We start from the raw sequence: 23,297 nt of genomic DNA, 5'->3' as shown, positions 1-23,297 counted from the left end.
CCATTGTATTAGCAGCTATTAATTGAACTGATTTTCTTTCTTTCTTTCTTTCTTTCTTTTTCTTTCTTTCTTTCTTTCTTTCTTTCTCTTCCTTCCTTCCTTCCTTCCTTCCTTCCTTCCTTTCTGCATCTAAAAGGGGCTATTTTAAAACAAATCCTTGTATCACTGTTCTATTTGGTGGTTTTAAATGGCTTTTACTGTTGGTTTGATGGTCTTTTATATGTTTTCCTGATATAAAGCAACTTCGGGGTGGGGATGTTTTTGGCCGGGAAGTGGAGCGTATATGTGTATAAATTTTAAATAATTGAACTGTTGGCAAATGCACTTCTAGTTCTCTGGCCCTAAAATGGTTAGCAGCTATTAGTAAAAAGCGTGGGGTTGAGTTTTCCTTTTTTGAAAAAAGTAATTTTCTTAAACAAGGAAGACAGTTATGAGACTTGTCAGCGCAACACATATGGAAACGTTTGAAACACTGAGAAAGCTTCAAATTCATAAGAGAGGAATTATAGATGCAAACAGATGAAGCTGCCTCCTACAGAGTCAGACTCGTGGTCCAGCTCACCCCATGTTGCCAGCTCACCCCATGTTGCCAGCTCTGACTAGACGCTAGGGATGTGCCGAACATTTCGAGCTCGGAACGTTCCGACTCGAAACAGGTCGTTTTGAGTGTTCCGAGCTCAAATCAGAATGCCCTTCAGATGAAGGGCTGGTGTTGCGCTCGGAACAGAGTCGGAATGTTCTAAGCATAGGCGTAACTATAGGGGGGGAGGGGGGGCATGTGCCCCGGGCGCCACTTGGCAGGGGGCGCCAAAAAAACATTTCTTTTTGATTTTATTTATTTATTTATTTATTTATTTATTTATTTATTGCAGAGCAGTCCCCCTCCCCCGGTCCCGGCGCCCCACCCCCATTGGCATTGCTCATCCAGCACTGGGCGCCGTAAGGGAGGGGCATCATAATCATAATAATCATCATTGCATCATAATTCTGATGTTTGAGATACAAGCCAACTTCACAGGGTTGTTGTGAGAAAAAACCTAAGTATGTAGTGCATTTTTAAATTTTTGGTAATTTTTTAAATTTTTTAAATTTTTTAAATAAAAGTTTTCTGAAACATGTGTGTCAGTCAGATGTATGTTGGGGGGGTGGCGGTGGCGGGGGGGCACAATTTCAGTGCTTGTCCCGGGCGCCATTTTCCCTAGTTACGCCTCTGGTTCTGAGTGCTCCGAGCACCATATTAGAGTTGTGTTTTTCCCTTGCTGACTGGTTCTGGCACTGGCTTCCGATTGGCTTGCGATCTTCTTGCTTCTTGATTGGCTTGTTATCATACAAATCAACCTAATTTGTATGCTAACAAGCCAACCAAGAAGCAAGGAGATCACATGCCAATTGGAAGCTAATGCCAAAACCAGTCAGCAAGGGGGGAAAACATGCCTTCAAAATGGAACTTCAAAGCTCATCCCATCAGAACAACCGGCTTGACTGGTTGTTCCAACGGAACGTTCCAGCATTTGTGTTGCATTCTGAGCTTGGAACGGAAAGCAAATCCTGTTCCCTGCACATCCCTACTAGCAGCATCCCTCAATAGTCTCAGGCAGGAGAGAAGCCTTACCCAGCCCCATTACCTGACATTATACATATCTCACTGCAATTCCATAATTATAGAACCACATTCTTTAATGTCTAAACAATTAAGTTGCAAAAGATTCAGAACATTGTCTCCACTTATTCTTTTTTTTTTTTTAAAGAAACCACACTTTCCTGAAAGTAAACCCATTGAACACAGTGGGATTTACTAATGAGTAAACATGCACAGGAATGTGCTGTAAGTAACAGCAGGAGAGTTGCAGGGGAGTAACATGCCCTCAACTCCTGCCTGTGGCTTCCAGCGGCATCTGGTGGGCCACTGTGTGAAACAGGATGCTCGACTAGATGGGCTTCCTTGGGCCTGATCCAGCAGGGCTGTTCTTATGTAAGGCTGCCATCTTATGCACACTCATCTGGGAGTAACTGCCAAACTGGATGCAACCTTAAGCCCTGAACTTGAAGCTGCTGCCGTTATTAATGATCAGCTGCAAGATATTTCTTTATTTTATTTATTTTAAATATTTAAATAAATCTTAGAGGTCTTCGAGTTGAACCCCCTGCTAAGCGCAAGAATCTAGTACAGCATCTTTGGGGAAACCTTCAACGAAAGAGAGCCTGCTGCATGAGGCAGGCAATTCCACTGTCCAACGGCTCTTACAGTTAGAAAGTTCTTCCTAATGTTCAGCCTAAATCTACCTCCTTGTAATTTCACTTTAGTCCTAGCCCTTAGGAACAGCAGAGAACACATCCACCCCTCCTCCTATGTGACAACTCTTCAGGTATTTGAAGATGGCTCTCATATCTGCCCCTTTGTCTTCTCTTCTCCAGGCTAAACATGTCCAGCTATTTCAACTATTCTCCTAGGGCTTGGTTTCCAGACACTTCATCATCTTTCTTGCCCTCCTCTGAACTCATTTCTAGGGATGCGCATGAGGCATTTTGAGCAGCCACAGGGGAGCAGAGAGTGGTAGCTTTGAAACGAGGCACACAGGGTCTTACCTGCTGCCCCACCACAGCGCTGTCAGTTCTAAAAAGCCGTGCCGTGGTGTTCGGCTCCCCCTACACACCAAGGCATGCCACCCAGGCTGCTTGGTCACACCCAGCGTTCCTTCTAAGGCGTGCACATGCGCACACACTCACACGTTTTTTGATGTCCGCTCAGCTAATTTTAGATCCCGCTCAGGTTGAATGAATGAATTTATTTATTTATTTATTTATTTATTTATTTAAATCCGGAAAGTCCCACTCTGAATACACATGCACACACACACACTGCCGTGATACTGCCACCCAAAACAAAACTTATTCTGCACACAGATGGGGGGAAAATTAGAGAGAACACTGGCCACACCCCCTACAGACTCTAAGCCGCACACCCAGGCTGCTTGGCCTCCCAGAGTGCTGGCCACACCCTGTTTGTTACACACCAAAACTGTTGGGCCAGGGCCAGTCTGTTTGGCCACACACCCCTCACACTGTAAGCCACACCTCCCGGGCTGCTTGGCCCTGCCCCCTAGACATTTACCTGCATATCCCTGTTTTCATCAGTGAAATATTGGAAGGTATGCTTCTCTTTTGCTCCAGGAAATATCCAAATTCCCCAATGAGCATTGGATTCATTGCCTCCGCATTGTTGCAGCTCAAAAGCGTATTCACAGATCTTGAGGAGGACACATTTTAAGCACTAATTGTGATCTGCACAAAGAGTCTCCATGCTGTTTTCATCTTTGCCCCTAAATATATGTTTTAAAGCATTTCTTCCCCCTTTCAATTTGATTCTGGAACTAAAAGGAGCCAAAGAGGAACAGGAGTTTGCAGGACCCTCCTTTCAAAGCCCCCTTCCAAGTGGAAAGAATAAAGTATCACGAAGACTTTATGGGCGCCTGGTGGGTGATAAAAGGGAAGCAGGAGAGAGACCCCGAAGGAAGTGGTTTGTTTCAGGCACAAGGAAGCCAGGCAAGCACCATTCAATTTCTCCCCGCCCTGCCCAGCTCTACCGCAACAGAGCAGGAAGGAGGTACACTCAAGGCTGTGGTTCGGCAAAGCCACAGAGATCAGTGAACGTGAGGCTGGCTCCAGAATTCAGATCACCACTCGCATTAACCGGCGGAGCTGTTTGGTGTAGCTAAGACATTGCTGCACACATCCCCCCAGGTAATGGGGGAGGAACCATCCACAGCCCGCTGTGATCAGTTTGCGTGTCACTTTGCGGATAAAGTCGCTTGCATCCGTGCTGATTTGGACTCCAGAGTTTTGGCAGTTCTGGCAGACGTGCCTCTGGTACCATCTGGTCCTATTGTATTGGATTCTTTTCAGTTGGTACAGCCTGAAGATGTGGACAAGATCCTGGGCAGTGTGCGGACGAAATCGTGTGCTCTTGACCCTTGTCCTTCATGGCTAATAAAAGCTGCCAGGGAGGGGGCAGGTAGATGGTTGGAGGTGATTATCAATGCCTCATTAAGGGAGGGCAAGATGCCATTGAGCCTCAAGGAGGCGATGGTGAGACCATTATTTTAAAAAGCGCTCCCTTGATTCCTCCAACCTGAACAACTATAGACCGGCCTCTAACCTGCCCTTTTTGGGCAAGGTGATAGAGCGTGTGGTGGCGTCCCAACTGCAGAGGGTCTTGGATGATATGGATTATCTGGACCCTTTTCAGTCTGGCTTCCACCCCAGTTATGGGACTGAAACTGCCTTGGTCGCTCTAGTGGATGGCCTATGCCGGGAACTAGATAGGGGGAGTGCGTCCCAGTTGGTTTTGCTGGACCTCTTGGCGGCGGCTGATACCATAGACCATGGTATCCTTCTGGGCCGCCTCTCGAGTATGGGAATCGGAGGTACTGTGTTGCAATGGTTCCGGTCCTTTTTTGGAGGGAAGGTCCAGAAGGTGGTGCTGGGGGACTACTGCTCGGCTCTGTGGCCATTGGCCTGTGGGGTCCCGCAGGGTTCGGTCTTATCCCCCATGCTGTTTAACATCTACATGAAACCGCTGGGAGAGGTCATCCAGGGACTTGGACTGAGTTGTCAGCAATATGCGGATGACACTCAGCTCTATCTCTCCTTGTCACCTGATCCTAGGGAGGCAGTGGATGTCCTGAATTGGGGTCTGGAGGCCGTGATGGGTTAGATGTGGGCTAACTGAAATTGAATCCAGACAAGACAGAGGTAATGTTGGTCAGTAGGAGAGCCAATCAGGATAAGGAGATTTTACCGGTTCTGGATGGGGTTGCACTCCCCTTGAAGGAGCAAGTACGCAGTTTGGGGGTATTACTGGACCCGGCTCTGCTTTTGGAAGCTCAGGTGGAGGCGGTGGCCAGGGGTGCCTTTGCACGGCTTCGGCTACTGCACCAGCTGCGTTTCTTTCTCGAGAAGGCAGATCTGGCCACGGTTACCCATGCCTTAGTCACGTCAAGGCTGGATTACTGTAACGCGCTCTACATGGGGCTGCCCTTGAAGAACATCCAGAAACTGCAGCTAGTGCAAAATGCAGCAGCTAGAGTTTTATCTGGAGCTGCCCAATGGGAGCACATCACACCCATTTTGAAAGAGCTGCACTGGCTACCAGTTTGTTTCCGGGTCCAATTCAAGGTGCTGGTTTTGACCTTTAAAGCCCTAAATGGTTTGGGCCCGAGATACCTGAGGGACTGCCTGCTCCCAAGGGTTGCTGCCCGCTTGACAAGGTCATCTGAGGGGGCTCTGCTCCGGGTGCCGACAATGAGGGAGGCTCGGTTGTCGTGCACGTGGGACAGGGCCTTCTCTGTTGCTGCCCCCAGACTCTGGAATGCTCTCCCAGTGGCTATTCACTCCTTGGTCTCCATCACAGCTTTTAGAAAGAGTGTAAAATCTTGGCTTTTTGCCCAGGCATTTATTTGATTCTCTGCTGCTGCTCCTTATAATCTTTATTGCTTTTATGCTTTTTGTTTTAAACTTTTAAATCAAGTTTGTTTAATATTCCCCCCCCTTAATATTTTAATTGTGTCTTTTTTACCATCTTGTGTGTTATTTTTTTTTTTAATTTTTTTGCTGTAAACTGCCTTGAGATTGCTTTAATGAAAGGCAGTATATACATTTAACAATCAATCAATCAATCAATCAATATGATCGGAAACAAGAGCAAAGCTGTAATCCGTACAATTGCAGTGATATGCTTGAAAGCAAATAGGAATTGCGAGCTGAAATCTCTGAAGAGGTCCAAAGGGGATCGTAGGGAGGAGCGCTGGTCTGGTGGCAGCAAGCATGACTTGTCTCCTTAGCTAAGCAGGGTCCTCCCTGGTTGCATTTGAATGGGAGACTGCATGCGTGAGCACTGTTAAGATATTCCCCTTGGGGGGTGGGGCTGTTCTGGGAAGAGCACCTGCATGTTTGCATGCAGAAGGGTCCAAGTTCCCTCCCTGGCAGCATCTCCAGATAGGTCAATCTCACACTAGGAGTGAGATTGCTGCCGCCAGGGGGTGGAGGGGAGAAGAAGAAAAAATTAAAAATTACTGGGCTGGGCGCAGGCAATGGGGAGTCATGTGACATGTCTCAGGGGGGCCCTTGAGGCAGCCGGCCCCAAGACAACTGCCTCCCCTTGCCCAATAGTAGTTACGCCCATGAGCTGGAGGGCTAAAGGCCACCTCCAGCCTCAAAGGCAGGATGCCTCTGAGTACCAGTTGCAAGGGAGTAACAGTAGGAGAGAGGACATGCCCTCAACTTCTGCTGTAGGCTTCCAGTGGCATCCGATGGGCCACTGTGAGAAACAGGATGCTGGACTAGATGGGCCTTGGGCCTGATCCAGCAGAGCTGTTCTTATGTTCTTAGGGTTGAGAAAGACTCCGCCTGCAACCTTGGAGACACCTCTGCCAGTCTTTGTTCTATTTATTTATTTATTTATTTATTTATTTATTTATTTATTTAACTTATATACTGCCCAAACTTTCGTCTCTGAGCTAGATGGACCAATGGGCTAATTCCGTAGAAGGCAACTTCCTATGTGGACCGAAACCACGTGTGCATTTGCAGTTGCTACAATCATCAGTTCGGGCAGGGTCGCACAACTTTGGCCCTCCTGGACTACAACTCTCACAACCACTGATGACTTGTCACTGTGGCTGGGTGGGGATGATGGGAGCTGTAGTTCGCAAACAGCTGGAGCACCTAAGTTGTGCCACCCTGAATAAGGGAATCTGTACCTGCTCCAGTCATCTGGGTGGGGGGAGGGGTATTCATTTTTTAAAAGCATTTCTAGTGCAAATTCAAAAGAATTATAATTATGTAAGAAGAAGAGGGTTCCAAATGATAAGAAAAAAGGGTATATGGAAGTATGTCTTAGGATGAAGGGCAGTATATAAGTATAAATCAATAAAATATTGTCATGAAAACTGTTGTTTCAATTCTATACATACCTACGGGTTTTCTATATATTTTTCTAAAATAGAAGGCGATTTAAGAGATTTCCCAAGAGTTGCTGTCTTGATTGTAGCCACAGTCAACCAAGTCAGTTCTAAATCTTCTTCCAACATTAAACCTTTTAGATAGCCCTAGGGTTCCCAATCTGGGGTCCCCATGTCATTGAACTGCAACGCCCATCAACTTCTGCCACAAAAGGCCATGGTGGTAGGGGGTGGTGGGAAATGTAGTCCAACAGTGTTCGCTGTGACAGGAATTCTCAGATGTGGTTGACTACAACTCCCACCATTCCATCCCCAGGGTTTTAAGCAGAGGTCTTGCCCTGCCCTATCTGGAGATGCAGCCAAGGGTTGAGCCGGGGACTTTCTGCATGCCAAAGCAGCACTCACGGCAGAGAGGTTACAATTTGGACAAGCCATTCCAAAATGTGGGGGGACATGGGGGGGTAGAGGAAGAGGAAAGCTGGTCTTGTGGTAGTAAGCATGACTTGTCCCCCTAGCTAAGCAGGGTCTGCCCTGGTTGCATATGAATGGGAGACTTGATGTGTGAGCATTGTAAGATATTCCCCCTTAGGGGATGGAGCCGCCACTTTGGGAAGAGCAGAAGGTTCCAAGTTCCTTCTCTGGCATCTCCAAGATAGAGATTCCTGCCTGCAACCTTGGAGAAGCTGCTGCCAGTCTTCCTATGTTCCTATGAATGCCCTTCAGACAGAACACATCCATTCACTGGTGGCATGAGAAACACAGGAAGGTTGAAATGCAATTGTGCGTCCACCTCGCTGCACAACCAGAAATCCGTTCGAAATCTCACAGGAGCACCTCCAACTGGGATAGAGAGCAGGTCTGGCAGTAGCAAGCATGAAGGTCCACTTTGCTAAGCAGGGGTTGCCTTGGTCTGCATTTGGATGGGGGACTACATGAGAATGCTGTAAGGTATTCCCCTTAGGGTAGGGGTTCTCGGCTTTTTAAAAACAAGTGTACTCCTTCTGTCACAAACGTTTAGCTCAGATACCCCACAGAGGTCTGTGTCTGTGTGTGCGCTTGTACAACAGGGGTTCTCAAACAAGGGTTCTCATCCCAGCCACAATGGCCAAAGGCTAGGGTTAATGGGAGTTGTAGTCCAACAACATCTGGGGACCCAAGTTTGAGAAACCCTGAAGCGCACACAAACACACTCACACACAAGACACACACAAGTAAGAGGTAAGACATACCTCCCTTACAGTTAGGGAGACAGGCTACTCCAGCCACTGGCTCACATCCACACTAAGCCATCTTGAAATTAATGGGCCTATTAATTTCAATGGGAGTACTCAGTGCTAATTTTCTGAAGCCTGTCAGTCAGGCTGAGGGGAGGGACATGCCGAGCTTCAGCACATAGCCAGCCCATCAGGAGCAGAGGAGGCGGCTCTTCACCCTCCTCCCTCCCCTTCTGCAGTGGACACATCACTGAGGACATGTTGGCTTCAAGCTGGAGATCCTCAGATGGAGAACAAATAGAGCAGCTGCAGGTTGGAGAGGCAGGAGGGCTCCGAGTACCCCCAGGAGCCCTTCGAGCCTTTGGATGGGATGGTATATAAATGTAATAAATAAATAGCAACACTAGAACCAGATCCCAAATGGCAATGCCTTTGAACAAGTAAGGTAAAGTAAAGTGTGGTTTTCTTTTGGTAGAATACAGGATGGGTTTACCATTGCCTCCTCCTGCGCAGTATGAGATGATGCCATTCAGCATCTTCCTATATTGCTGCTGCCTGATACAGTTTTCCCCATAGTCTGGGAAACATACCAGCAGGGATTCGAACCACTCTCCACTGGTGTTTTCTCCCAGTATCAAGTATTCAAAGATAGACTGCTCCTGAATATGGAGATTCCATTTAGCTATCATGGTTAATATCCATTGATGGACCTCTCCTCCATAAATGTATCTATTCCCACTTTAAAGCCATCTACACTCACGGCCACCACCGCAGCTTTTAGCAATAAAGTTTCGAGCCTTTTTTTACAAATCCAAACTTTAAGAGGACTCAGCTGCACACACAGACAAACACACCACCGCCACCTAGAAATTCAGAACTTTGCTCACTGATGGTTTTCAAAAGGAGTACTTAAACTGGATTTTGTCTGTCTGTTTGTTTCAATCAACCATGATAGCAGAATGAACACAGGAAACTGCCTACTGAATCAGTTCCTTAGTCTGTCTAGTCCAGTACTGCCTGCCCTAGCAGGCAGCAGCTCTTTGGAAGCTCAGGGGGAAGAAACTCTTTGCCAGCCCTGCTATTTAACATCCAATTCACTGGAGATGCTGAGGGCTCCTTAATTTTAATTTTAATTTTATTTGAACCGCCCAGGGACTTTTTTCTATGGGGTATGCTAAACAAAATCATCCTAAGACACACACCCCAAGGCAGGGTCCTTAACAACAAGATAAAACAACAGAATTTAATAAAACATTTTTTAAAAGATAAAACAATAAAACTCAATTAAAAAACATGAAAACAGAACAAAACATAGTTTTAAAGGATTAAAAAGAGCAGGGTCAGCTTTTATTCAGCCCAAAGCCTGAATAACAAGGTTTAACTGATCTATGATGGCCCCTCTCTAAGTGGAGCTCCCATGTTCATAAGGAATCTATCTGTCTGATAACCGGATAGCAAGGTAATCTACTTGTTTCTCCTGTGCCCTATTTCAGGGCTTCCCACAGTCATCTGGCTGGGCTCTGTGGGGCAAAAAGAATGATCTTCTTTCACGCAGACATTGGCCTGATGAATTCATATTTTCTGCCTTACATCTGTAAATGCAAAACTTACATTCGGTACAAGGGGCACATGAATTTAAATTGGCTCTCTGAAGCCTCTGTTTCCTGCATCAATCACATTTGGGTCCAGACTTGGGTTCAGGGCAGTATTCCTTGTAACAACGATTCTCAGATGTTGTTAACTACAACTCCCAGCATCCCATCCTGCAACGGCCTTTGGCTGGGGGTGATGGGAGTTGTAGTCAACAATACCTGGGAATATCTAGTACAGGGAACACTGGTCCAGAGTACTTAAGAGAGCACCTTTTCTGTCATGACCTCTGCTGCCTATTAAGATCTGGAGAGATCCGGTTATGGTTGCCACCGGCTCGTTTGGTGGCAACTCAGGACCAGGCCTTTTCTGTGGCTGCCCCAGGGCTTTGGAATATGCTCCCTGTTGAAATAAGAGCATCTCCTTCTCTGTTTGCTTTTAGGAAGACCCGCACCTGTTTTCTCAGGCTTTTAACTGAATTAATTTTAAACTGTTTAATTTAATTATTTATTTAATTTAAACTGTTTAATTTAAGTGAGCCAGCGTGGTGTAGTGGTTAGAGTGCTGGACTAGGACTGGGGAGACCCAAGTTCAAATCCCCATTCAGCCATAATACATGTTGGGTGACTCTGGGCCAGTCACTTCTCTCTCTCAGCCGAACCGACTTCACAGGGTTGTTGTGAAGAGAAACCTAAGTATGTAGTATACCACTCTGGGCTCCTTGGAGGAAGAGCAGGATATAAAAATGTAAATAATAATAATTTGTTTTTCTCTTATGGAATTATATATTATGAGATCAATTTTTAAAAAAACAATTGTGGAATTTGAACTGTTTCTTTACTCTGTTTTATATTTGCTGTGTTTTAATTCTGTACGCCACTTAGAGATGCACATATCAGGCAGTATAAAAATATGATTAAAATGAATGAACGTATGAATGAATGAATAAATGAATAGATGTGCACAGGACACAATGAAGACTAGAAGGTGGTGATATGCAGACTCGTTTGCAGAAAGACCCATCGGCTTTGTGTGCTGCCCAAAGGAACATCCTTGGCCTCCGTTCCCTCTTTGTAAAATGAAGATATTGCTGGACTATATTTCAAGGTAGTTGTGACAATGGAGGAGAAAGAGACTGTAAGATGGGTCAGTGCTGATTCACAGCTAGCTTGTGAGATCCCTTTGGGATGTGGCAAAGGGGCAGATAGCTGTTATTCTATTCTCCAGAGAGGAGACCAGGATTCCACCTACTGCAAGCTAAAAATAGAGAGCTAAGCTTGATATTTTCTTGGTTGAGTCCCAAACTCCTAATAGCTAAGATACCTTCTTAAAAAATTAAAACTTCTCTGCCCAAAACATTTTACTGCTAGAGGATGTGAGAGACAAATATGAAGTCCTGCATCTAGGTAAGAAAAATGTGGTGATTGTTCCAATGGGGAATACCTAGAAACATAGGAAGCTGCCATATACTGAGTCAGACCATTGGTCCATCTAGCTCAGTATTGTCTACAGTACACAGACTGGCAGCAGCTTCTCCAAGGTTGCAGGCAGGAATCTCTCTCAGCCTTACAGGTGAAACTCGGAAAATTAGAATATTGTGCAAAAGTCCATTAATTTCAGTAATGCAAATTAAAAGGTGAAACTGATATATGAGACAGACGCATTACATGCAAAGCGAGATAAGTCAAGCCTTAATTTGTTATAATTGTGATGATCATGGCGTACAGCTCATGAAAACCCCAAATCCACAATCCCAGAAAATTAGAATATTACATGGAACCAAGAAGACAAGGATTATAGAATAGAACAATATCGGACCTCTGAAAAGTATAAGCATGCATATGTATTTAGTACTTGGTTTGGGCCCCTTTTGCAGCAATTACTGCCTCAATGCGGCGTGGCATGGATGCTATCAGCCTGTGGCACTGATGAGGTGTTATGGAAGACCAGGATGCTTCATTAGCGGCCTTCAGCTCTTCTGCATTGTTTGGTCTCATGTCTCTCATCCTTCTCTTGGCAATGCCCCATAGATTCTCTATAGGGTCAGGTCAGGCGAGTTTGCTGGCCAGTCAAGCACAGTACACTGTATACTTTTCAGAGGTCCGATATTGTTCTATTCTACAATCCTTGTCTTCTTGGTTCCATGTAATATTCTATTTTTCTGGGATTGTGGATTTGGGGTTTTCATGAGCTGTATGCCATGATCATCACAATTATAACAAATTAAGGCTTGACTTATCTCGCTTTGCATGTAATGCGTCTGTCTCATATATCAGTTTCACCTTTTAATTTGCATTACTGAAATTAATGGACTTTTGCACGAAATTCTAATTTTCCGAGTTTCACCTGTATCTGGAGATGCCAGGGAAGGAACTTGGAACTTTCTGCATGCAAGCAGGCAGATGTTTTTCCCAGAGCGACCCCACCCCCTAAGGGGAATATCTTACAGTGCTCACATGTAGTCTCCCATTCAAATGCAAGCCAGGGTGGGCCCTGCTTAGCAAAGGGGACAAGTCATGCTTGCTACCACAAGACCAGTTCTCCTCGAAGTGTCGGTCTGATAGCAAAGCATGGGGAAAGGACTGTGATGTCTTAGTGGACCAGAAGTTGAACATGAGCCCAGCACATGCTGCTCTAGCTTAAAAAGTGAATACAATCCTAAGCTACATTAACAGAGACATAATATCGGGATCACAAAAAGTAATCATTCCACTCTATTATGTGCTGGTCAGACTTCACTTGGAATCCCAAAAGTGGCCAATTCTGGGCCGCACTTTTTAAGAAGGATGTTAATAAACTGGAACTGGTTCAGAGGAGGGCAACAAAGATGGTGGGTGGTCTGAGAACCAAATCCTATGAGGAAGGAGCCGGGTATATTTAGTCTGGAGAAGGGGAGATATGATCGCTGTCTTCAGATATCTCTAAAGGCCTGTCACACAGAAGAAGGGGTGGATTTGTTCTCTGTTGCTCCTGAGGGCAAAACTAGAACCAGTGGTTCTATTCCACCCATTGTAATGAAGCAGATTTAGGCTAGACATTAGGAAGAATTCCCTAACTGTGAGAGCTCTTTGCCAGTGGAACATTCTGCCTCATAAAGTGGTGCACTCTTCGTTGCTAGAGGTTTTTGAACAGAGGCTGGACGGCCAACTGTCAGGGATGTTGTAACCAAAGGCATAGCCAGAGGAAAGTCAGCCCGTGTCCCTCCCACTGGGGGCCCCAATGCATGATGTCCATGCATGTGACATCATGCACAAGGTGGCGTGACCCGACTGCCCTCAGCTTGGGACTTCAAGCGCAAAGGCTCATGGCCCAATAGATAGGAAATAAACGCAGCCAGATAAACGCAGCTGGAAATGAGCTCAGGAGAACTCCAGGCCATGCCCTCTTTCTGTGTGATGTCACACACAAAGGACGCGTGGCAAGGGCGCGGGAGAGCCATTTGAACTCTCCTGAGCTCATTTCCAACCAGTGTTTGCCATTTCTCACTAGCGAAACATTTCCTGCAAATGGCTGGAAATACAATCGAGAGGGCTGGGGCGGGCCCTCCAGCTATCAGGCCACACCCCCTTTGCATGCGACATCACATGCAAGGAGGGCACCGGTGGCCCTTTTCATTGGTGGCCCAGGTTCTTTGAACCCTACTGCACAATGGTGGCTCTGCCCCTGGTTGTAACAGATTCCTGTACTGAGCAGGAGGTCAGACTAGAAGACCTTCACGAACCCTTCCAACTCTAAAATTCTATTAGTCTAAAAACTACACCTCTCAGGGAGCCCATCCCCTGAGTCAATTTAGGAATCACTCAGGTAGTTCATACGACCTGGGGAGGAGGCAGACTCCTGCCTGCCTCCCAACACGTGACCACGAGCCATCCATATACTCTGCTGCTTGCATGGTGAGCAGCAGAGCCAGGATCCAGAGGACTTTCTCCTCCAGCATCCCACAATGCACCGTGCGAGGAGCACAGTGCACTGGGGGATTTCCCCGTTGCCAGGCTCTCCTGCCGCCTGGCTCTATGGACTCTCAGGCTACAGGCAGCCAGTGTGTCCACACGACCGGGAGAGGTGAGGTCTACCTCACTTTTAGCCTGGGTAAAAAAACCCAGGCTACCCAGCACCACCCGACCAGCCCTACCTGAGTTGAATTGTGCAAGCGTAGATCATACTGGACGTGTGAATGACCTTATCGTCTTTGAACAGCAATAGGGCCAGCCCAGAAGCAGGGACTCATACAGATCTCCAACAGGCCACCTCCTCAGAGGGCAGATAGTTCTGAGTGCTCCAATCTCATCCACTGCAAGGATGGGCAGAAGCATCCCCAGTGGAGAGATGCAGGGCCAGAACAGAGACTCATGCAGAGACACAGAACTCGTATGCCGCTTCCTCTGACGAGCGGTCCCTTGGGCTCTTGGGAGCTCTTCATTGTTTACACTCTTTCTCGTGGCACTTCAGTGAATCATCTGGCCGCGCACTGTCTGGGCTTCCGTTAGGGCGCGCATGTGCTTGGGCATGGTGAGATCATCATCAGGCAGGGGAGGCTGCGGGGTGGATGCGCTTCCAAAAACAAAGCCTTCTCATGAGGCCGCTTTTGGCAACACTCTGTTGTGTTTCCGGAAGACACTTGAAACTGCAATCCAGTAAAATTTATATGACATACACCTTTACGGCGTCCAGTTGCTTCTCTGAGTAGCTCACAGAAACCAGTGATATTAACAGCCAGACCCTCAAAGAGACAGATACAACTTTTGGGGTCGGGGGTGGTGGGGCGGGCAACAACCTTCTTTTCCATGGGGAAGGTGGGAGGCAACTTTTTTCAAAACACAAATACGGAGAGCAAATTCCTTTGCGATCCAGGTATGATCGTTGGGCTGACCATTCACCATCCTTGAGGAAAGGCATGTTACTCCAGGGGTACTCAATGGTTGGGTCCCCAGATGATGATGGACTACAACTCCCATCATCCCCTGGGAATTGTAGTCCATCAACCTCTGGGGACCCAACCGTGGAGAACGCCCGCATTACCCTACTTCAGGGGGTATCTTCTCCTTCTCTCACATACCCCATGGCAAGTTTCTGCACACCTAACAGTACTACTAACATCCCTGGTGGGCAATCCTTCAGTTTCAAGATAATGAGCAGTGGTGAGCCCAGGAGAAGATGCAACCATGATGATCAGGGGCCTATGGCACCTTCCTTATAAGGCAAGGCTACAGCATCTGGGGCTTTTTAGTTTAGAAAAAAGGCGAATGAGGGGAGACATGATAGAGATCTATAAATTTATGCATGGTGTTGAGAGAATGGAGAGAGAGAGAGATTTTTCTCCTTTTCTCACAATGCTAGAACCAGGGGTCATCCCATGAAACTGAATGCCATTTTAGGACTGACAAAAGGAAGTATTTTTCCCCCACACATAATTAAACTGTGGAACTCTCAGCCACAGGATGTGGTGATGGCCACCAGCTTAAGTGGCTTCAAAAGGAGCTTAGATGAATTCATGGTCTATCAATGGCTACTAAGTTGATATTACTGGCTACCTCTAGCCTCAGAGGTAAGATGCTTCTAAATACCAGCTGCAGGGGAGCAACAGCAGGAGAGAGGGCATGCCTTCATCTCTTGCCTGTGGACTTCCTAGAGGTGTGAAAGAGGATGCTGGACTAGATGGGCCTGATCCAGCAGGGCTGTTCTTCTGCCCTTATGTTTCAGCTGCAAGCTTCAGCGAGCCTAAATGGCAAGATCTACTCCTCTAAAAGAAAGCCTAGCTTTCCAGTGCTTTTTATTTTATTTTAATGCAAGTTAGAGAGACAATCGTGATTTCTGATTAAGAGCAATGTTAGCCTTGGACATTATTTGTCCACTGCTAATCCAGTGTCCACCGCTTTGCTAAGCAGGGTCCACCCTGGTTTACATTGGAATGGGAGACTCCATGTGTGAGGACTGTGAGATATTCTCCGTAGGGGATGGGGCCGCTCTGGGAAGAGCACCTGCCTGCTTGCATGCAGAAGGTTCCAGGTTCCCTTCCTGGCAGAATCTCCAAGATAGGACTGAGAGAGACTCCTGCCTGCAACCATGGAGAAGCTGCTGCCAGTCTGTGTAAACAATACTGAGCTATTTGGACCAATCGTCTGACTCAGTAGAAGGCAGCTTCCTATATTCCTATTTTTGACGTAATGTTTCCAGGCACTGGGACTTGGGATGATGAGAGTTGCAGTCAAATGACACCTTGAGAGTGGTGTTTGACTGCATCCTCGAGAGTCCCTGTTCTAATGTGTTGAGAGTGATGTGTCATCGCTATAATTTCTGTGCAACATTCTGCACCAGAAGTTCAAGCTGCATGTTGGAAAGTTGGGATATTAATTAGTTTCTATTTTTATTTACAAAGCTGCAGCCCTATTCACACATTACGACTGACACAAGTACAATCTGTCTACAGTGCACATGTCCTCGGAGATCTGGACACATGTACGGATCTTCATTCACACATTCTGCCAAATACTTGCATAGCTGGACTTGTGATCTGCACACTACATTCTCAAGGGATCCAGTCACCATATTGGCTTTTAAATCAAACGCATGTACAGTCATTGACACAGACAAAATGGAAACAAGTAGTGAACAGCCCCTCATGTGTATCTCTGCCCGTGTCTCCTTGTCCTTTCAACTGGGGAGCAGATACAAGGGGAATTTGGTACATTGTATGGTTCACGTGCTATTTCTACACAGAAGAAGGGTGGGAGAGAAAGGGAGGCAGAGGTATTCACAAACCCCACTTTCGTTCCCCTTCTTCACCGAGTACAGAAATAACGCTTGATTTAGGGTTTCAAATGTAACCCAAAGGATGTTTTTAATACCATGTGCCACTGCCTTCATGATCCCCTGCAACCCTTTGTGCCCCTAGATCTGTGTTCACAACGCCAAATGTGAATTAAAGTGACCACATTGCCGATCAGGCCTGGATCTGCTAAATGCAGTGGTAGAGTCCGGTGGTGGGAGAGCAGACTGTACCACTTCTGACCGCAGGTAGGCGACACCATTTGTCAATAGTTCAAAGACACTTCCCTTACAGAAGAAAACGAGCATGCATAGATGAAAGGAGGCCAGAACTCTGTGTTCTGTGCTAGCTTTCTACTTGCAGAGAGATCAGTTTGTGGTTGTGGATTTTTTTTTTCTTCACTCAAGAATGTGATGCCACACACACACACACACACACACACACACACTAGTAAGCTGAAGGAGTCCAATCCATTCTGACTACCTCAGGATTCCACCACCTCACATTCTTCGGCATGCATGGTCAGACGGCAATTGAAAGGGGAGGGAAATTTCTTTTTCCTTTCCAGTCAGCCAGATTGTGCGTTAAAATCTCCTCAAAGGCCGCTTGCCTGGGCTTCATTTAAAAGCAATTTCAGCAACGTGCCCTTCAACTGGGAAAGAAGGGGGCATGCACACACAGAGACACCCTCCCCGTTCACCCCCCAATTCCGCTTCACACACTTCCCAGCCCCACCCAACCTCCCTTGGGGTCCAGGCATAGCTGAGGTGCAGATCCTTACCTCTCAGTCCAGCCTCTGCAGACTCATCCGTCAAAAAGCACTCCCATAAAAGTCCAGCTCACCAAACCCCCGAGCCATGAGAAGCAAACACTGGTGAATACAGCCCGACTCCAAAAAATGAAAAATTTCAAAAGTGGGGTGGGTGGGGGGAGAGAAAAAAATCACCTCCAAGGGCCGATGTCCTCCATGGAGCAAGGAGGCCACCCCAACACCAAAGCGACTTAATCCTGCTTCAGACTCCCACACTGGGAGATCTTCTTCTAGTTTCTGGTCTCCTCCTTCGCCAGTCCAAAGCGGCTGTGCTAAGAGGACCCATCTCGGAGGCCTCTGGGTACCAAGCCCTTGGGGGGCATCAGAAACAGATCGGGGGCGGGGGGGCAGCAAGGTGTGGACTCTGCAGGTTCTTTGGCTAGCAGCAGTGGGCACCCTGGACGCCCTCCACACACCCCACACGCTCTCTCTTTCACACACGGCTCTCTTGCTCGCTCTGGAGGTCCTACCGACACTTGCGGACCAAGCGAGAGCACTTCTTCCCTTGGAGAAAGGTGAGATTCGGGCAGCCACCCCTGTGCCTTGTCCAAGAAGGGGGGAAGAACCCTACTTAGGGCAGGCTTGACCTCTTGCTCCCTTCCCTGGGAGGGCAGGTCCAAAGAGGTCCCTCCTGCAACTCCACCAACTGCTCCCCAAGCGGCATCTGGTGCGTCCTCTCGCCGCTGGGTCTGCTCTGCATACGCTCAACTGCTTTCCCCCTCTCCGGATCCAGCTGCCAACCTCAGCTCAGCAATCTTTTGGAAGTTGGCGGGAGAGGAGGAGGGGGGGAAGCAAAGGGAGGGAGGAAAAAAGAAGAAGAAGAGAGAAGCTAGCTTCTGGATCTGTCACTTTGAAAGGGGCTCCTTCCCCTCCTCAGCCCTTTCCCCTGTGCAATTATCTAACTGCCTCCCTCTGCTTTCCTTCTGGAGCTTCTGCTTCCACAGCCATGCCTGGGGAAAAATAGCAAAAGGTTTTTCTTGTTGGTGGATGTGTCCCTGCCTTCCAGCTGGGGCGAGGGGGGGGGGAGGAAAGTGGGTGGGAAAAGGTACAAGACACAGAGCTGAAGATGTGAGGGGGCAGGGCTGGGAGAAGCCCCTCCTCTCCCCACCACCAAGACTGTGGGTGTCAGATTTCCCTCAATGCCCAAAAGGTTAAGGAGGATATCTTTCCTAAGAAGAGCTGCTTCTCAAGAAGCAGGGAGTGGGTGAAGAGATGGATTGCATCTCCTGGAATGGAGATGTTGGATTCGGGACCAAGGAGAGAATTTCTCTCTCTCTCTTTCTTTTAAATGCCAGGTGAGAGGTTTTATTGTGGCTTCATGGGCCTATCGGTGGAGCATCAGCTCACAGACACTTCTTCGTGCATCCTCTTCGATGGACCGTTCAGGATACCTGGCGTCGCCCACGGTTGCATTGGCCAAAGCAGGCAGGTCTTTGCCTGCAAGGAGCTTACAATCCAAAGTGGGGGGCTAAGGAGAGAGACAATGACAAGGATGAATGTGAGGAAACTGCACCTCAAACTGGGATGCAGTTGGGGAGGAACATTAAAGGGATGCCAAACGCCACACAGAAGAGATGTGTTTTGAGGGAGGGAGGATTTGGACAAAGGGGAGGGGGGGTCAGTGGAGGGGGCATGTCATGCAGGTAATGTTAAGAACATAGCAACACAGGAAGCTGCCATATACTGAGTCAGACCATAGATCCATCTAGCTCAGTATTATTGTCTACACAGACTGGCAGTGGCTTCTCCAAGATTTATTTATTTATTTATCAAATGTGTACACCACCCCAAACTTTCATCTCTGGGTGGTTAACAATAGCATAAAACAAGTTAAAAACTAAAAAAAAAGTAACAATCTAAAAATAAACCAGAAATTAAAACCTAAAAATTTAGGAAGCTGAGAAAGCTTGGGTGAAAAGCTGGGTTTTCAAGATTGTTTGTTTTTTAAATTGCAGGCTGCAGGCAGGCAGGAATCTTTCTCAGCCCTCTCTGGAGATGCCAGGGAGGGAAATTGGAACCTTCTTCATGCAAGCTGGCAGGCACTCTTCCCAAAGCGGTCCCATCCCCTAAGGAGCATATCTTACAGTGCTCACATGTAGTCTCCCATTCAAATGCAAACCAGGGCAGACTCTTCTTAACAAAGGGGACAATTAATGCTCGCTACCACAAGACCAGCTCTCTCATAATGTAGGTCCAGTAATGCAATGAAAGGAAGATACAGGAACTTTTCACAAGTTTTGCAGGGTCACACACATAGCTGATTCAATCAAAATCTCATCGCTAAATGTTTTGAAACTGTTTCCCTTGTAAGCACTAAGAAATCTTATGCTGATTTAACTAAGACTTCATTCAGGCTCCTGCCTGCAACCTTGGAGAAGCCGCTGCCAGTCTGGGTAGACGATACCAAGCTAGATGGACCGATGGTCTGACTCAGTAGAAGGCAGCTTCCTATGTTCCTACGTTCTTAACTTTGCAACCTGTGTCCACGGCAGAGAAGTGAAGGACAACAGAGAGAATTGTTATTCAGACTCTGCACTGTACCTGTGTACAGGTATCTGTGCACATCTGTGTATTTTTGTGTGAATAACTGAGAATGTGATCATTTTATAAATGAACTGGCTGCCTGTATATGCATGAATAACTGTAGAAGTGTATGGTTCCGTACATGCATTACACTGTACCCCAAAAAATGTATTCGGACATTAGGCTGAACATGAAAGAGTCATTCTTTCATGACATAAGTTTTGGGTGGTATAAAAATATGTAAAATAAAAATAAAATAAATAAAAAATCTCTTTTGTGTGAATGGGTGTACTTGCATTCATTATAAAGAAAACCTGGGTACAGGCCAGAATTGAAATTAAAATTCTCTTCTGGATGGGGTTTCACTCCCCTTGAAAGATCAGGTACATCGCTTGGGAGTGCTCCTGGATCCAAAACTCTCTCTGGTTTCTCAAGTTGAGGCAGTGGCCAGAAGTGCTTTTTATCAGCTTCGGCTGATACATCAGCTATGCCCATTTCTGGAGTTAAATGACCTTAAAACTGCGGTGCATATGCTGGTAACCTCCAGCCTGGACTACTGTAATGCACTCTATGTGGGGCTGCCTTTGTATGTAGTCCAGAAACTACAATTGGTACAGAATGCGGCAGCCAGATTGGTCTCTGGGACAACCTTATAGGACCGTAGAACACCAATTGTAAAAAGAACTGCACTGGCTGCCAATATGTTTCTGAATGAAATATGAAGCGCTAGTTATTACGTATAAAGCCCTCAACAGCTTGGGTCCAGGGTACTTAAGAGAGTGCCTTCTCTGTCACAAACCCTGTTGACTACCGTATTTTATGGACTATAAGACTCACTTTTTTCCTTAAAATATATCCGCCAAAATTCAGGAGCGTCTTATATGTTTTAACAGTTTAATATGTTAAAACTCTGAAAAACTGGATTAAAATTAAGGTGCGTCTTATAGTCCGTAAAATACGGTATTAAGATCACCTGTAGGGGTCCAGTTACAGTTGGTTGCAGTTGTCTGGTTGCGACACAGTCACACAGTTACAGTCGTTTGGTTGCGACACAGGACTGGAGCTTTGGATATGCTCCCTGTCAAAATAAGAGCATCTTCTTCTCGGCTTTTAGAAAGACCAAGACACACCTGTTTTATCAGGCTAACTGAAATTAATTTTAAACTGTTTTTATCCCATGAAATTGTTTTAACTTTTTATTCTGTGAAATGTTTTTACTCTGTTTTATATTTGTTGTGTTTTAAATTGTGTACACTGCCTAGATAGAAAGATAGAGATAGAGATAAAGACAGAGACAGAGGTTAGAGATAGAGATATAGTGTTTGTTTGTTTGTTTGTTTGTTTATTATCACATTTTTATACCGCCCCAAATGCAAGTTCTCTATTGTTACAAGACAATAAAAACAACCAATAAAAAGATTAACGCATTTCAACAATTAAAATTTAAAATTATTAAAACACAATTAAAACACAAATTAAGATAGATAGATAGATAGATAGATAGATAGATAGATAGATAGATAGATAGATATCAGGCAGTATAAAAATATGATAACTATAATATGATAAATAAAGTATGGAATTCTTTGCCATAGGATGTGGTAAAAGGCCACCGATTTGGATGGCTTTTTTTATAAAGGCTTAGAAAAATTTGTGGAAGACAGGTCTATAATGGCTACTAAATCTTAGGAACATAGGAAGCTATTTTCTACCGAGTCAGACCATTGGTCCATCTCGCTCAGTATTGTCTACCCAGACTGGCAGCGGCTTCTCCAAGGTTGCAGGCAGGAATCTCTCTCAGCCCTATCTTGGAGATGCTGCCAGGGAGGGAACTTGGAACCTAGATTCTCTTCCCAGAGCAGCTCCATCCCCTAAGAGGAATCTCTTGCAGTGCTCACATGTGGTCTCCCATTTCAATGCAAACCAAGGTAGACCCTGCTTAGCAAAGGGGACAATTCATGCTTGATACCACAAGACCAGCTCTCCTCTCCTTGATGACTAGCCAAGTCTTGGTGGCTATAGGATGCCTCTGAGTATCTGTTGCAGGGCAGCAACAGTAGAGAGTGGGTATGCCTTCATCCCTTACCTGTGGGCTTCCCAGGGGCATCCGGTGGGCCACTGTGGGAAACAAAATGCGGGATTGGATAGTCCGCATCGTGTCCCAGATGATCCCTGGGCCTTGCATCTAGACTTGGTAGTCCCTGCTGAATCACAATGGAATCTGAGAGCCAGAATAGTGTAGTGGTTAGAGAGTTGGACTAGGACCGGGAAGACCTGAGTTCAAATCCCCATTCAACCATGAAATTCATTGTGTGACTCTGGGCCAGTCATGTATCTCTCAGCCTAACTTACCTCACAGGGTTGTTGTGAGGATAAAAATAAACTCCTCTGAGCTCCTCGGAGGAAGAGCGGGATATAAATGTAATAAATAAATAAATAAATAATGGACTCCTCTGTCAGTCTCATGGCCGATCCCACCATTGGTCAGAACTGCCTTCTTTTCTCCTCCTCAGATCCCAGACCAGCAGCCTAGGAAACAGCCATCTACTGAGTTAGACCATCGAGGTCAGTACTGTCAACACTGACATTCAGCAGCTCTACAGGGTATCTGATGGGGGGTCCTTCCCATTCCCAGCCCTACCTGGAGCTGTCAGGGATTTTTTGTTATTTAATTAAAAAAAATTAACATATTTTATACCACCCAAAACTTACGTCTCTGGGCAGTTTACAACAAGATTAAAAAAGTAAAACATGAATTAAAAACATTTCTGCTTGTGACACAGATGCTCCACCACTGAGCTATGGAGCCCTCCCTAACGATATGAAGCCACCTTCAACCGAGGGAGACCCTCAGTCCGTTGAGCTCAGTATGGTCTGCACCGACCGGCAGCAGCTTCTACCAGGGGCTGAAACCGAGCCATTTCTGCAGGCAAATCAGGGGTTCTTTCACTGCGCGACGGCCCGGTCCAAAGTCCTCTTCCTTCTCCGCCTGCCCCCTTGACTCTACCAAGTACACCATGGGGGTGGGGTGGGGGGAATAGACTGGGAAAACTATTGTGGAGAGGGGAGATAGTAGGAGCAGAGAGTGTTTCAGGGTGTTTGAGTTTGTCTCCTACAGGATAGATTTCAGGGAAAGGGGGGGGGTCATCACACCCATCCTAGGCATACACAGACATGAGCTCCTATGGGGAACTGCTCTTTAAGTATACATATACAGGTTGATTGTCATAAAGAAATGTACCCTGAGCATATGAAAAGTGCCTTTCTGCCAAACAACCATGACGTTCTAGAAATGGGATGTGTGTTGAGGGGGGTGATCTACTTTTCTGTGGGAAGGTTGCCCCCACCCAGAACCAGTGAGGATGCTCCTTTGTCAGCCTCACTGCTGCCTTCCTGTGAAGGGGGACGGGTGTCTCTCTGGTGCCCCCTTCAGG

At 46.5% G+C, this 23,297-nt stretch overlaps 1 protein-coding gene across 1 annotated transcript in view; it reads right to left on the bottom strand.

Moving 5' to 3' along the window:
• NRTN (neurturin) overlaps positions 1–17,380 on the bottom strand; it is a 111,766-nt gene extending 94,386 nt beyond the window's left edge. The window contains exon 1 of the mRNA XM_053299555.1: positions 17,311–17,380. The gene's annotated coding sequence lies outside the window, so the exon portion shown is untranslated. The remainder of the gene's footprint in view (positions 1–17,310) is intronic.
• Positions 17,381–23,297: the final 5,917 nt, after the last annotated feature.

Source organism: Hemicordylus capensis, chromosome 2 (genome assembly GCF_027244095.1).
Source record: "Hemicordylus capensis ecotype Gifberg chromosome 2, rHemCap1.1.pri, whole genome shotgun sequence".
Lineage (NCBI taxonomy): Eukaryota > Metazoa > Chordata > Lepidosauria > Squamata > Cordylidae > Hemicordylus > Hemicordylus capensis.
This window is presented reverse-complemented; position numbering and strand designations above follow the sequence as displayed.